Genomic DNA, 14,775 nt, shown 5'->3' with positions numbered 1-14,775 from the left:
CAAAACAAAGTTTCAACTTTATCGAAACCAAAAAGTATCTTGACTCATAGCAAAAAACCGAAGAGGACAAAAACAAATTTGCAAACTGTTCCATTTTGTAGAATTACCCCTCAAAATATTTTAAGTTCAATTTATGCACAACCTTAAACAACCTTCCTAAAGCAAGGAGCACAGAAATCTCTGAAAATGCTCCCTCTTTCTCTAGTTTACAATACAGAGGTTTGCTGACAGCAAATCCCCAGAAGTCCAGCAGTTCTCAGATTGAAACCACAGCAAACTGATGAATCCCTCAACTTTCAAGGTCTTTGGCACTGAACAAGCTCCTTCCACCCCCCACCTGTCCCCACAGCATGGGTTTGTTTATGTGCCCATGATGATGATGCGGCCCAAATGAGCACCGCTCCCTCTAAACCACACCCCAACATCAGAAAGCCAAAGCAACATTCAGGCACTTATGCAATTTCCCCATGCTTGCTAAATTGAAGTAGGCTTAGATCCCCTCTGACCACCACATCCCCAATGCCTTTCATCCATAGAGAAACATTTTGTGGGCAGTAACCTCCATCTCTGGTGGTACCAGCAGGGTTAAAAAAGACTGACGTTGGGTTCAGAGAGTGGCACAGTAAGAAACTCTCTTGTTGGAAGCATCACTCGTTTTTCCTTTCTCCTTATGTAGGAATATTCAATAGTATGCAGGCTTCCACAGGTCTGCTTCCCTACGGTCACTCTCTTATTTTCATTAGATAAGGAGGGGTTGATGATATCAATAAAGCCTAATATTTACACTAGGCTCTGCTAGACCAGTTGAGCCAGTTTAATTACAATGACAGTACAGTGCATGTGATACTCCCTGCACAAAACTCATGCTTTTATGTTTGTTAAGGCATGCACAAATTACTTGAGGCATTTTCTGCAATATTGAGTACAATTTCATGCCACCTCTGACCTAAAAAAAAACACCCCCAAATTTCAGTCACATTTCTCAAGCAAATTTATAATAGCAAACAGAGTTGTCTGCTGAGTAGGAGAAATAAACAGCAGGAAGCAAATAAGGAATAAAGTATCACTGAAAATAAGACAAAGAAAAATAAAATCATTACCTAATTTTGAACAAATCCTCCTTTTTAAATATCAGTATTTCATGACACCAGTTTATGAAAAAGTTTAGGCGACAAAGGTGAGCAGATGCTTTGAAAGAATCCCACTACTCTGTGCAAAAAGAGGAATAAGATAAAATCCAATGAAAGTTCAGGGATTTCACTCTCTCAGGACCTCAAAAGACTTCAGGTGGTACCTACTGAGTAGGTTGAAATTGTCATGTGACAAGATAACTGTCCATCAAAAGGTGAAATGAGCCTTGTCTGGTTTTCTCCGTGGTCTCTCACTGGTCCATCTGGATAAAAGCTGGTGTCCTGCCTACAAAGTTTAGCTTTTCTCTGGGCCTGTTCCAGATAACCAAATATTTTCCCTTGCAACTTCTGCCTTGATTAGACATATAAGAAATATGGTGCTTTTCTTGGAAAAAAGGAGGAAAATAAATGCTTTTTGGCCCATACACAACCAACTCAGTTTGTGTATCTGAAAATTATTTATGTATAAGAAGGTGTGGGCTATCAGCCACCCTTCCCTGCTATTCACCAAAGAACATCAACAGCAGGTTCCCAATCAATCCCCTTCACATCCTGAAGTCTGATGCCCATGCTGTGATATTATCTCTGCTGGATTTAATTTGAACTTCAACCTTTGGACTTTTGTAATGACTTGAAGAAGACTGCAAGCTCTAGCTTCAACATACAGGTGTCAAACATCAGAAAAAGCTCTGCTAGGGCCAAGTGTGACCATCCAGGACTCATGGTTATCAGGATCACGCTTGAAAGATGATCCCAGTGTCACTTGTGAAGTACCAACCAGGCTTTACCAGCTAGACAGACCCATTATGTCTGCATCACTGCCATAATTGTCTAGCCTGCCTGCTTTCAGTTGAACAAGATAACTAATAACAGCCACATTTTCTTCATAAGTTGGAAATATGCTGTGTGCTACTGCACGATATTGTGAATAGATTTTGGCAAAAAAAAAAAAAGGAAATATTCATTGCTGTGGACGCAGCATAGAAACAAGGGAAGAAAGAAAAATCAAGCCTTGCTTGAGTGCTTCTTTCCTTACTCAAAGGACTAAGCCTTTCAGGGCTTAAAAATTAAATTCTGTGGTAAGTATGTCTTGCAACATGAGACAGTAGTTGCAACCTTGCTGTTATTCTAAGTGCTGTATAATGAAGCGTTCCACTGGACCTTCTTTTCTAGGAAAGCAGATGAATTTTCAGGATACTCTGCTATACTGACTCAGAGCTACAACAAAAAGAAACCCTTGGGAAATGCTTGACATTTCATATTTCATATTCATATATTCATCTCAAATTGAGATAAAAGACATCTTTTAGAAACCCAATTTATGTTTTTAGTTTCAATGAATTCTAAGCACTTTTCTACAACACTCACCCACTTACTCTTATTTCTTCAACTGAATTTGGTTAAATAAAACTGAGTCAGATGAAAAAACACAGCTTTTAGGATCAATTTTTATTTATATTTGGGGTTTTTTTCAGCTAAACTTTATTGAACTTAGTGGGTCGTTTAACCTCCCTTAAAACTTTATTTCCCAGAGGGTATTACTCCAATGGAAATGTTCCATGAAGTTCTGCTCTGTGGTCTATCAGTAGAAAAAAAGGCCACTAACAAAGGTATTTCATTTCCTACCTAGTGAACATGGTGATATTTTGCTGGAAACCTAGGCCACCAAACATACCAATTTGATTTACGGCATAATGGATTTCTTAAGGTGCATGTGATTACAGTGGCTTCGGACCCAATCTCAGTTATTCATTGTTATAGCATCCAGTAGAACAATGACAGATTTCTGTTACAAGCTTTTGAAAAAATATACTGCAGCACTGGACACATTAAAAAATCTCATTTATGTTTCACTGGACTTGTCTGCAAATTTCTCACACACACGTTGCAAAGCATTTTGGAGGAAATCCTACTTATCTTCCTGGGAACGGCCTGTTCCCACTGCCCATAAGCTGAGTTTAGATTGAATGAGGTTGTCACTGAAGAATGTAGTAGGAATGGAAGACCAAAGAACCTAATCCTTCTTCTGTAACACCACAGGTCTCTGCCTACCGTCCCTACTATATCTGCAACAACATCGTACCCTGGGGATGATAACAGAGGAATTGCAGGAATGAGTCTCAAATATAAGAGGAACAGATTCCTCTCTCACCCTGGGTGAAAATGAATGAGAGAGCCAACACTATTCTCCAATTCCACTGCAGATTAATAACAAGGTCAATTCAGCTTTCTCTTCAGTGCTGGGACTGTGTCAGGGTTTGGTTGTTTTTTACCACAGCCAAACAGGAATGTCTGCCCCATACATAAAAAGGAGTGCTCCATGCAGAGTTGCTCAATTTGTGATTTATACAACAAACCTCTGAGGCACATTGCCTTCTGAGCAGATAACTCAGGCCATTCCAGGAGACTGATGTAGAACCTCAAACACAGTTGTTACAGTTTGAAGACAGAGGATTCAATTAACTATACTGGGAAGTACTGTGGTTTTGCTTTAAGTCCCAGATAGCACAGTAACATTATCTGACTTCCTCCTTATTCATAAAAAAATTAAGATTCTGGTCTTCAGAGTGGCAGAGAAAATCTTGAAAAATAGAGGCATACAAAAGACTCAAACACAAAAAAAGACAGTAAGAAGGCAAAATACATTGATTTATGGTTTTAAGTAAATATCAGTAGCTTTTCAACATAAAAAACTGAAAATACTTTTCAAAGCAAAGAATTTAACACTACTTCACAAAATAACTGATGCTTTCTGAACTCTTGGAGATTAGAGAGACACAGATTTGCCCAATTTCTTTAGTAGGAACTGACAGTTAACTTCTACCAGGAAATTCTGTAAGCTGACTCAGTTTATAGATAAGAGTTTCTAGACCTAATTTTGTGATACCCTTTGAACAGAACATGACAATAAAGCACTGTTTAAATGCTCTCTTCAGAGTGAAAGTTTTCCCTCTTCCAAACGACAGACTACAACAGACCCATTCACAAACGCTGAGCAATATAGTATTTTGTGGCACATGCTCTCTGGGTTAATACTGGTAGAGGATGTTCTTGGAGCATCTGACACGCAAACCAAAACACTAAAGGATCATAAGCTACACTGAAACTCCTGAGTTAACATACCCCAGGCCTGTCAGAAGGTAAAAAAATTCTCAAGATAAGAGTCCTATTAGGCTTGAAGAAATGGGAATTTGGGAGAATGCTGTTACTGACATAGTACTTCAGGTTACAAAGGTGTGCTATTTAGCCAGCACTTGCAGGACTGACTTCTGACACTGTCACAAGATTGTGCATCTCCTGCAGAATCTCCACTGCCAGAGCAAGAAGCACTTCTTGAAGGAATACCAAGGTGCTTGCTGCACTTTTTAGATATGGCAGTAACAGCGGAGCTCCTTTGTGCCTTTGGCATGGCCTCCTTCATCATGCTACTCGTTCCTTCAATCCACCAGACCATTCCCCCTCTGGAGCAATCACAATTAATCGAGCCATCCTGGTCCACCTAAAAATAAAAAGCCCAGTGTTGTACACATCTATTTCCCCTCAACAATTCTTGGTTGCTAAATGTGAAATTGTAACAGTGCTTAGTCAGGATTTGCCTACAGGAAGAGGAAAGGAAGTCCCATGGGTGTATCCTTGCCCTGTAATAATGTATAATTTTTCCAAACAGTCTCAACCACTGGAATTTTCTCTGACCTCCCACTGTCTCACTTGGTAGCTTAGTGTCTTGAACAGAAAATCATACGAAATAACTGCATAGAATTGCTTGGGTTGATTACACGATTCTTTTCATTGTTGAGAGACAGCTTTTTATATCACATCACCATCCCTGAATTTACAGAGACTAGAACATAGTTCAACAAGACACACTTAGATTTGCCATGTCAGGCAGGATTTTAGCAGCTGTTCCCAGAAGGACCTTGTGAATGTTTTCCTTATGCCCCATCTGAAAAGTCAAATTAAACAAAAATATCTGAGTTATCTTTTTCCTTTCTGAGAAAGGAAAAAAAATAGTTTGTTCAAATGAAAATCTATATGGTCTGCAAGAAAGAAGTTTTTGTTTTTCTTTCAAGATGTTATTTAAAAAATCCATTTTCAGCACTCATTGCTTTAGTTCAGCTGAATATTTAACTAACAAAAATGGAGAGCCATGCTGTGCTTTTGACTGTGCTTTGTCCCAGAAGAAAACTCTTAATGGGAATTGGCTGCTCAGCAAGACAGAAATTTGTATTTGGTCCATGAGGTGTCAGTCAACATAAAATGGAAACATTTATCAGCTTGGCTGGTATATCAAAATAAAAATCTCTGTTGAGTTTTGAGGATGAATAGTCATTTCACTATAAAATACTCCATTTCTAGTGAAGTCCACCAATCCCAGGCCAACTGTGGTGGGTTGCATACAAGTCTGCAAGCTAGAAATAAATTTCTTGCTCTGGAATCAGGATTCCAACCTGCTAATTCCCAGAAATACTATGGGAACCTCAAGAACTTGTAGTGGTTACAGTGAGAATACAAGTTTGAAAAGACAGTCTGAATTAAAAAAATCTCATTAATTGGCAAACCAACCATATAGAAATAGAAGAAATAGATGAAAAGAGCAAATATATGCACTGGAGCTATAATGATATAGCCTCAGCCAGCTCTGAGTAATACCTTACCAAGATGTGATTCAGTCAATGCGGCAAACAAGAAACATTCAACATTTCTGCCTTTAGACAGGACATGCCAACCTGAATGTTTCGCAGGCAGAGCCAGCCTGCTGATGCACATGACCCTTATCTCTGCTCTGCTTGCCATGACAGAGGAGCTGCTGTCCTCCTAAGCCCAGCACAGGTACAGGATGTGAGAGGGAACTGCTGCCTGCAGGCTGACACAGTTGTGGTTCTGCTGTCTGCATAACACAGGCCTGGCACTGCCTCATCTCTCTGTACAGACAGGAAGGAGAGGACAAAGAGCCAGATTCTGGTCCAGAAAGTACAGTTAAACTTTAACACAAATATTTGCACAGAAATAATGACCTATAAAGATCAGATAAGTCTGTCTTGCATAGAAAATTTTCATGAGTGACTTGAGAAACACCTTGTTTAAAACAGATGGTGTTCTCAGAACTACTGCAATACGTTTATTTTTAACTAAAGGAGTTAAATAATTGACTGCTCTAAGGTGAAGGATAGCAGAGTGGAAAGATTCTTACAAGTCACAGTAGCCCCAATAGCTGAACACTGCCCAGAGGTGGGAATGAATGTGCAAAACATAGCATTTTGGAACCCTTTCACATGCTTTCTAAACAACTGACCATTGTCCATATGGCCTCCTGCCAACGTCCATATGTTATTTCATTCTCTTCTCTTCACCTCACATCTGGCGTATCCCTATGACAGCAGCACTAATACTGAATATGATTGCTGTCTGAGGTAGGAACAGGGCCCTGAATTTCCTGTCAGTACCCTGCACCACAGGACACCATCATCATCATCTTCAGAAATATGAGACTAGCAAAACCCAGACTGGAAAACAAATGTAGCTCTACAGTTACAAGTGGGATCAACTAATCAATACAAAAATGTAGAGATAAAGAAACATCTGAGAACATCAAGAAAAGCAGGTTTTTTTTGGAGGAGAAAACAATTTTTTGCTTTGATGTATTACTGTTTTAGCATGTGCTAAGACTGCATATGTCTCCACAGGCTTGGATGGAGATTTTTGTATGAAGCACTCTGCTTTCTTAGAAGGTGGAGTGGCAGTTCCTGTTTGCAAATCTAAGTTACTTATGAGTGCTGAATTTATCACTTACTTATACAGTTCCATTTCCACTTTGCTCATTAACTGTCCTGGAAACAGAAGAAAGGTACTGAAGAAAGAATACCGAGCCCATAAGTTCCAAGCACACATTGTTTCGCACTGAAGTGCCCTCCAAGCCTTGAAGTAGTATCACTGAAGTTTTCCTGTTATACATTGCTTGCAGCTGGAGTTGGAACAAAATCTTGGACTGGCAGATGAAAGGAGCAGTGGTAAAGTGTTTGGGTTAGTCATCTCTCAGTATGCAAGCCCCATAACAAGCTGCTTCTCTCAGCATACTAGGCTGTGAGTCTCACCATTCTGTCAGTGAACTGTACACCTGGAGTGCATGATGTCTCTTCCATATCAGAGGGGTATACACCAGAGATGCAGAGGTCCAACACATGAATTCCAATTTTGTCTTGAAGGTTAGTATTTGCTTCAGTCAGGACTGGAACGTGTGAGCAGGAAATGAGGATTGGTCACCCAGGGATGCAACAGAATAGGAGCACAAAAATGCCAATCCCTGTCAGATTGCCTTTTGGCTTTTTAAATAATTTTGAGTTTATTTAGGTCTTACCTTTCATCTTACCTTCAGAGAAAATTTCTCAAATCCCAGGCCCAAGAGTAATAAATTCATTTTGACACTTAAAGTCCAAATTCAGATCAAGAACAATGGGACTGGCTTTTAGAGCTCTAGCATGGACAATACCATCCACCTCTAGCTTGGCAATACCATGCACCTCTCCTTGGAAGACAACTCACCTAACCCAACCCAAATTTCTCAAATGTGAAAGACTCAGCTTGATTCAGGTAAAGCTGACTGCAGCTTCCCTTGATACCCGGCTTTCTGTCCATAACCTGCCCTCTGATCTTTCGAGGAGGCCATGCTTAATTCGATGTGTCATGATACCCACGTTGGTTTCAAATGCTGTCCTCATTGCAGGGAGACGCAGTGACTCTGGTGAACTCTTCCAGGAAGACTGCACTGGCCTGCACTGACCTGTGCTCAGCCATGTCGAGAAGGAGGTACCCGATTTAAAGGGGTCTGGGCTTTCACTACTTTAAGTCATTTCTTTCTGGTCCCTTCACTGCTGCTGTAGATGAATTCCGGACACTTGTATACAGCTCTCCTCAGTGCTTGCACACATAATTTTGCCTTGACTTCTTACATCCTAGCACAGTTTACTTGCCAAGACCTGAATAAATTACACGATGAAGATTCAGAGAGACACCCCAATGACCCACACAAGTACCTCCCCTGCTGATTGGCACCAGTTGTAGACCACAAAATCAGTTGTTTTGACTAGTTCTGAATATTTCATTCTGACATGGAAGTCCCCACCTAAAGTTATCGAACAGCATTTCTCAGAGCAATCTTTTCTGCAAAAGGCCATGGTAAAGTGCCTGTGGCCTTCCTCACTGTCTCTAAGCTTAGCTGATTAAGAAATCACTGAAGGACTCTCTTGCTCTTGCAAATGTAGGCATGAAGACTCCCAAGATACAGCACAGATTTTGATAGTCTGCTTAGGTCATGTGGTCTCAGGAAATTCACTTTCCAAAAAGGAACAAAGCACAAATGAACTGAAGGAGAGCAGTGGAAAGTGGAGAGAGAGGAGAGAGCCCAGATACTTTATTTTTATTGTCTTATTCACTAAAAAGACAATGGAAGATTTTGATGCCATATATTTCAGATTTACTTACTTTGATCTGCTCCCTCCCAAATGTTTCAGGCACACTCTGTAAGATATTTTTGACTTGTTCTTATCTGAATTTTCAAGAAGGGAAAGACTGGCCTATGCCAGGCATAATATGCCTGATTTTACCTAAATATGGGCAATCTTGAGTGTTTAGTTCTAGATATGCCATTCTCACATATGCACTACAGCTTTCTTCTCTGACAGCAGACTTTTACCATATAGCTTATTCTCTGCTGCTCCTTCATTGAGAGAACTGTATGCTCTTGAGTTCTGCAGCTTAAACAGAGACCTAGGAAAGCCCAGTCACACACTGGAAGCAAAAGCACAAATAGACATTTTTATTCCAAGCCATTAGACTGGCTGCAGAACACTCTGCAACAGTTTGCTAAACAGAGTACTCCTGTGGGACTCCCTGCTCCAGAGGGTGGAGTTGTGGCTTGGAGTGAGAACTGTACCTCTTTGTTAAAACAACTATGTGACCTAAAGGGAACAAGGAAGCAGAAGACATGCTGTTCACCACGCTCTGCCTCCTGCTGTGCCATGATGTGGCACCCCTGGAAATCCTCTGACACAAAAGAAGAGGCATGAGGCCACACAGGCCTGAGGGGACTGAGCCCACACAGGTGGTGCCCAGTCCCAAAGTCTGGCCAGGCAGGTTTGCAGGTTTGCTAATACTTTCCCTACCTTCAGCCAGGGATGAAGTCGAGAATGATTGCACTCTTAGTTTCTCAACAGCCTCAGAAATTATGTTTCAGGACACCACTCCTGTTCCAGGAAAAAAACTGGACATCACACGGGTTCTCAAAAACACTGAGGTCCACATATGAGTGGAGAAAAGTGTTGGTTGAGTTAGATCCCAGTTGGCTAGATAATGGAGAAAAAGGAGTTCTGTATCTTATCCCCTTCTAATGCATATTCAAAATTCCCAGTGGTGTCTTCATATATTTTAAGTGCCAAAGTACCTTTAAAAAGTTGACATTCCTCAATTAAAATCCAGCAAGCCCTGCCTGCCAAAAGTGGCTTTCAAACTAGGCTGAGAAGAATCCAGCTAGGCCTTCTACAATTTTCAGCACCTCTGACTTTCTTTATTGTACATAACTTCCTCGAACAAAATCTCTTCAGCCTGCAATTTTGCAGTCTACTCTCTCAGAGGTGATTTATTTTCCTGATTTATGAAGGATTTCAGTTTGGCTTTTTGGGGGTAACTGATGTAGAACATTGAAAACAGAACATTTTCAAAAACCTTTTAGATACCAGCAAGCCAATATACAGATAATTGCAACACATATGAAGCACATATGAAGCACTAAAACTTTCAACGTTTAATGCTAGGAAATTTTTGAACTTGTGCATTCCACACGCACATTCTTGTGCTTTCTAGAAGCATGTGTAACATTTATGAAGATGGACAACCCGAAGCACTGGGAAAAGATTCTGCTTTGAAGGCTTAGAAGGGAAATTACCTTAAGGCTCACTGTGCAGAGGGTCTGTACAGCAGTGAATGTCACTGCAGAATTTGTGCAAGAGATATCACTTGTACACTACAACTTTGTTTCCTAAACTCTCCTTCCATAGTAGGTTGCTGGCCTCACCCAAACAAAGGAATCAGCTAGGGTCCTCACTTGGAGTAAAAACCCAGTTAAAACAAAATATAAGCTAGAATGTCCTCCAGAGCCTTCCTGTCTCTATTTTACTCTTGGAGTGAAAGGATAAAACTTTATGGCATATTGACTCACAGAACTGCGCTGATGCCAAAGCATTTTGCTGGTAGATAGACCATCTCATCATTTGGATGAGCAAAGTGCTGAAGTAAGTAGGAATCTCCCTTATTCATCAGGTAAACTAAAAGAAAAACTAGCCTCAGTATGTAAGCAGGATTTGTATTTTCTTTGCAGCAGACTGCCAGCTGCACAGCTCATTACAAATACATTTGCCAAGAACAAAAAGTCCTGCCCTGTCCCCTGCTCATCTCAAAGTATGAACTCACCTTCAGGGCTGCTCTCACACAGTACAATCTGTGTTGCTCCCCTTGCACTTAGCAAGAACAGTAACTTGCAAGAAGATGGCTCTTTCTGCCTTCCAAGGAAAACTTGCTTAATAAATACTCCTTTGAGTGTGGCTCTATATATTCCCTTCTGTGTGATGCCCACAAATATCTCTACTTTATCCTTTATATATAGGAAATCTGCATAATTTACATCTTGTTTTCCTATGCCTGGATTTTCAATGATCTGTTGCAGTTGTGAATCCAGCACATTTCAGACCCAACATATTTCAGATCATCATTTAAACTCTCATGTCAGAATTTGGCCTTTTGGTTTCAGGACAGTAAAAAGTGGTCACACAAGCAAAGATGTCCTGCCAATCATAGTGTGAACCAGGGAAAAAAAGCAAATCAAACAGAGATCTGTATTTCTTCAAGAGAAGAACCGAGCAAAATGGTATCAGCAGTAACTTTCTGTGAAAATTTATCTTACAGTCAGAAACAGGCAGGATGAGATTGCAGGTGATCTGGGATGGAAAGCTAGCATGCCTGTAGGCAGCAGCAGTACAATCCTGAAAATTTTCTCTCATTGGTAAAAGGTTTTTTTCTTGCTACCCCAAATGTCAACTAGACTCTGAGCCTAGATTCTCAGCTGAAGGACAGCAGTGACCAACCCTGATTTCAGCTCCTCTGTCAAAGCCTCCTGATGCAGACCTCTCCAAAAAAATGAAGTCCCAAATCCCAAGCCCTTGGCTCAGGTCCACCCAGACTGTATTTTCCATCTCTGAAGTATCAAGCAGCAAGGTTCAGATCTGTAAGGGTACTCAGGCTCCCAGACCCTTGCTACCTTGATATATGAGGTCATATATTTTAAAGTGTCCTGTGCCACCACAAATCTAAGCACATATTTGGTCTGACAAGGATACAAAACTGCAAAACAGTAGAATCAAAAACTGACCCAAAAAAAAAATCAACTGTAAAAAGTTCATTCCTGGGGAAAAAAAATACAGGAATGTCTGTAATGCATAATTTCACACCAAACAAGCCAACACCTTTAAGATAAATATGTTCTTCCTCTTCAACAGGATCCACATCCTGCTCCTGCCCATCCACAGATACAGCATTGAATGGAACATGTTTGCTCTGTGTAGAAGTTACTGCCAAGACACTAAGGAGTAACTCAGGAATTTAAACACAAGCATCTGATGTAATTTAGAGACCTTTAAGCAACCCTCAGTTATCAGTACACAACCTGTAAGAACTTTTATGTCTTCAGTATTTTATGACGTCTATCACAGAATCTTAGAATGGCTAAGGTTGGAAGCAATCTCTGGAGTTCATCTGGTCCAACCACGTTGCTGAAACAAGGACACTTCATGCTGGTTGCCAGAACTACACCCAGATGACCTCTGAAAATCCCCAAGGCAGGAGAATCCACCACCTTGATCACTCACACAGTAAAAAAGTCTTACCTGATGTTCAGAGGAAAATTCAAGCATTTGAGTTTGTGCTCCTTGTCTGTCACTGGGCATCACCAAAAAGAGTCTGGGTCCTTCTTCTTTTTCCTCTCCTTTCAGATTTTGAAGCACACTGATGAGATTTCCCCCTAAGCCTTCTCTGAGAAAGTGTACCAGCTCTCTTGGACTTTCTTCATTTGAAAGATGCTGCAGGCCCTTAATCATCTTTGGAGCCCTTCTGGACTCTCCCAGCAGCTCCATATCTCTGCTGTACTGGGAGGCCCAAAGCTCACCACAACACTGCAGGTGTGACCTTACCAGTACTGAATAGAGGAGAAATATCACTCTCTCAGCCTGCAGGTAACACTCTTCCTGATGTAGCTCAGGATACTGTTCAACTGCATTGGCACAAGGGCATGTTGATGGCTCTTGTTCAACTTACTGCCCACCAGGACTTTAGGTCCTTTCCCACAAAGTTGTTTTGGCCAATTGACCTCCAACAAGTACCAGTGCATCTGGCTGTTCCTCCCCAGATGCAGGATTTTGCACTTCCCTTGGCTGAACTGTTTGATGTCAAAGTCCCACTAAAGAGCAGAACCACCCTCTGGTGTATCAGCCACTCCTCCCAGTTTGGTGTCATCAGTGAACATGCTGTAGGTGCACTCTGTTCCACCATCCAGATCATTAATGAAGATGTTTAAAGAGTGTTGGACCCAGTATTGACCCCTGGGGTAGACTACCAGTTACTGGCCTCAAACTTCATGCCATTGAACACTACCCTCTGGGCCCAGCCTTCAACCAGTTTTCAATCCACCACACTGTCTGCTCATCAAACCCATGTGACAGCAGTTTATCCATTAATTTTATGGGAGTATCCAAAGCCTTACTGAAATCAAGGTAGGCAGTATCTAGTTCTATCCCCTCATATATCAAATGAGTAATTTCATCATTGAAGGTTTTTGACTTCATTAAGCAGGACTTCCTCTTTGTATATCCATGCTGCCTAATCCAAATCACCACTGAAGTCAAGGTAGGCAGTATCTAGTTCTATCCCCTCATATATCAAATGAGTAATTTCATCATTGAAGGTTTTTGACTTCATTAAGCAGGACTTCCTCTTTGTATATCCATGCTGCCTAATCCAAATCACCTTCTTTCCATGAATAAATAGTTCCCAGAAAGTTGTTTCACCATCATGTCAGGAGACAGAGAACCACAAAAAGGATTGAAAGGGACACTATTCCTATTCTCTATGATCTATTTCCAATCTCCTTGTCATGTGCAGGGACCACTTCCACTAGACCAGGTTGCTCAGAGCCCTATCCAGACTGGCCTGGAACATGCCCAGGGATTGGGCATCAAGAGCTTTTTTGGGCAACCTGTTCCAGTGCTTCACCACTCTGACAATAAAGAATTTGTTCCTAACATGTAATCTAAACCCACTCTCTAACAATTTGAAGACATTCCCTCTTGTCCTGTCATTACACGCCCTTGTAAAAAGTCCCTTTCTGTCTTTCTTGTAGGTTCCGTTCAAGTGCTGTAAGGTCACAGTTAGGTCATCTCAAAGCCTTCTCTTTTCCAGGCTGAACAAACACAATTCTCTCAGCCTTTCCTTATAGGTGAGGGTTTCCCCCCTCCTAGTCATCTTGATGGCTTCCTCTGGACTCACTCTAACAGTTCCATGTCCTCCCTGTGCTGGGACCCCAGAGCTGGATGCAGGGTTCCAGGTGGGCTCTCACCAGAGCAGAGCAGAGGAGCAGAATCCCCTCCCTCCCCTGCTGCTTTGGATGCAGCCCAGGACACATTTGGCTCTCTGGGCTGGGAGTGCCCATGGCTGGGTCATGTCCAGCCTCTCACCCAGCAGCATCCCCAAGTCCTTCTCACAGGACTGCTCTCCATCTGCTCATCCCCAGCCTGTCCCCTGATACTGGGGGTTGTCCTGGCCCAGGTGCAGCACCTTGAACTTGGCCTTGTTAAACCTTATGGGATTCCTATACTTGTGTATAGGAAGTTTTCACTTCCTATATACTTTTCAACCTTGTCCAGGCTCTTCTGGATGGCATCTCATCCTTTTAGGGGCGTCAACAGCACCACTCAACTTGGTATCATCAGCTAGTTTGCTGAGGGTGCACTTCATCCCTCCTACTAATGAGTCAGGATGGGGTTGACTGACCTATCGTTGCCTGGATATGCTTTCTTGTCCTCCTTGAAGACAAGAAAGACAGGAGTGACATTCTTTTTCCTTCAGGTCTCAGGAACCTCTCCCAGTGACTATGATCAGTCTAAGATAATTCAAAGAGGCCTCACAATTATATCTGCCAGGTCCCTCTGCACTTATGGGTACACATCATCAGGGCCCATGGCCTTAGGTATTAATTTATTTAAGTATTCCCTAATTTGAATATCTTCCAACAAAAAGAGTACTAAATCCTCCTCCCTTCAGACTTCCCCCCACTCTCACTGACATTTAAACAAATTAATGCCTACAGTGCTTGATATGCAAGCAGTCATATTGTGGCCAAACCACTCCTTGTAAGCCATGAGGAAGCCATTGTTTACTGATACAGACCAAGGTACATAAGGTATGGAGGTGTCTTCTAAGTGTTGACAATGCATGAATGGTGTCTCCAGTCTCCTGTGTCAAATTCTGAGCTCCTTGGTTTGTTATTTGGCACCCAAGTGAGATAGTTTTTATGGTTGCCAAGTGCTGGGAATTGAACAAATACACT

The sequence above is a fragment of the Camarhynchus parvulus genome, chromosome Z (assembly GCF_901933205.1).
Source record: "Camarhynchus parvulus chromosome Z, STF_HiC, whole genome shotgun sequence".
NCBI lineage: Eukaryota > Metazoa > Chordata > Aves > Passeriformes > Thraupidae > Camarhynchus > Camarhynchus parvulus.
The sequence above is the reverse complement of the archived record's forward strand: the minus strand, read 5'-3'. Positions refer to the sequence as shown.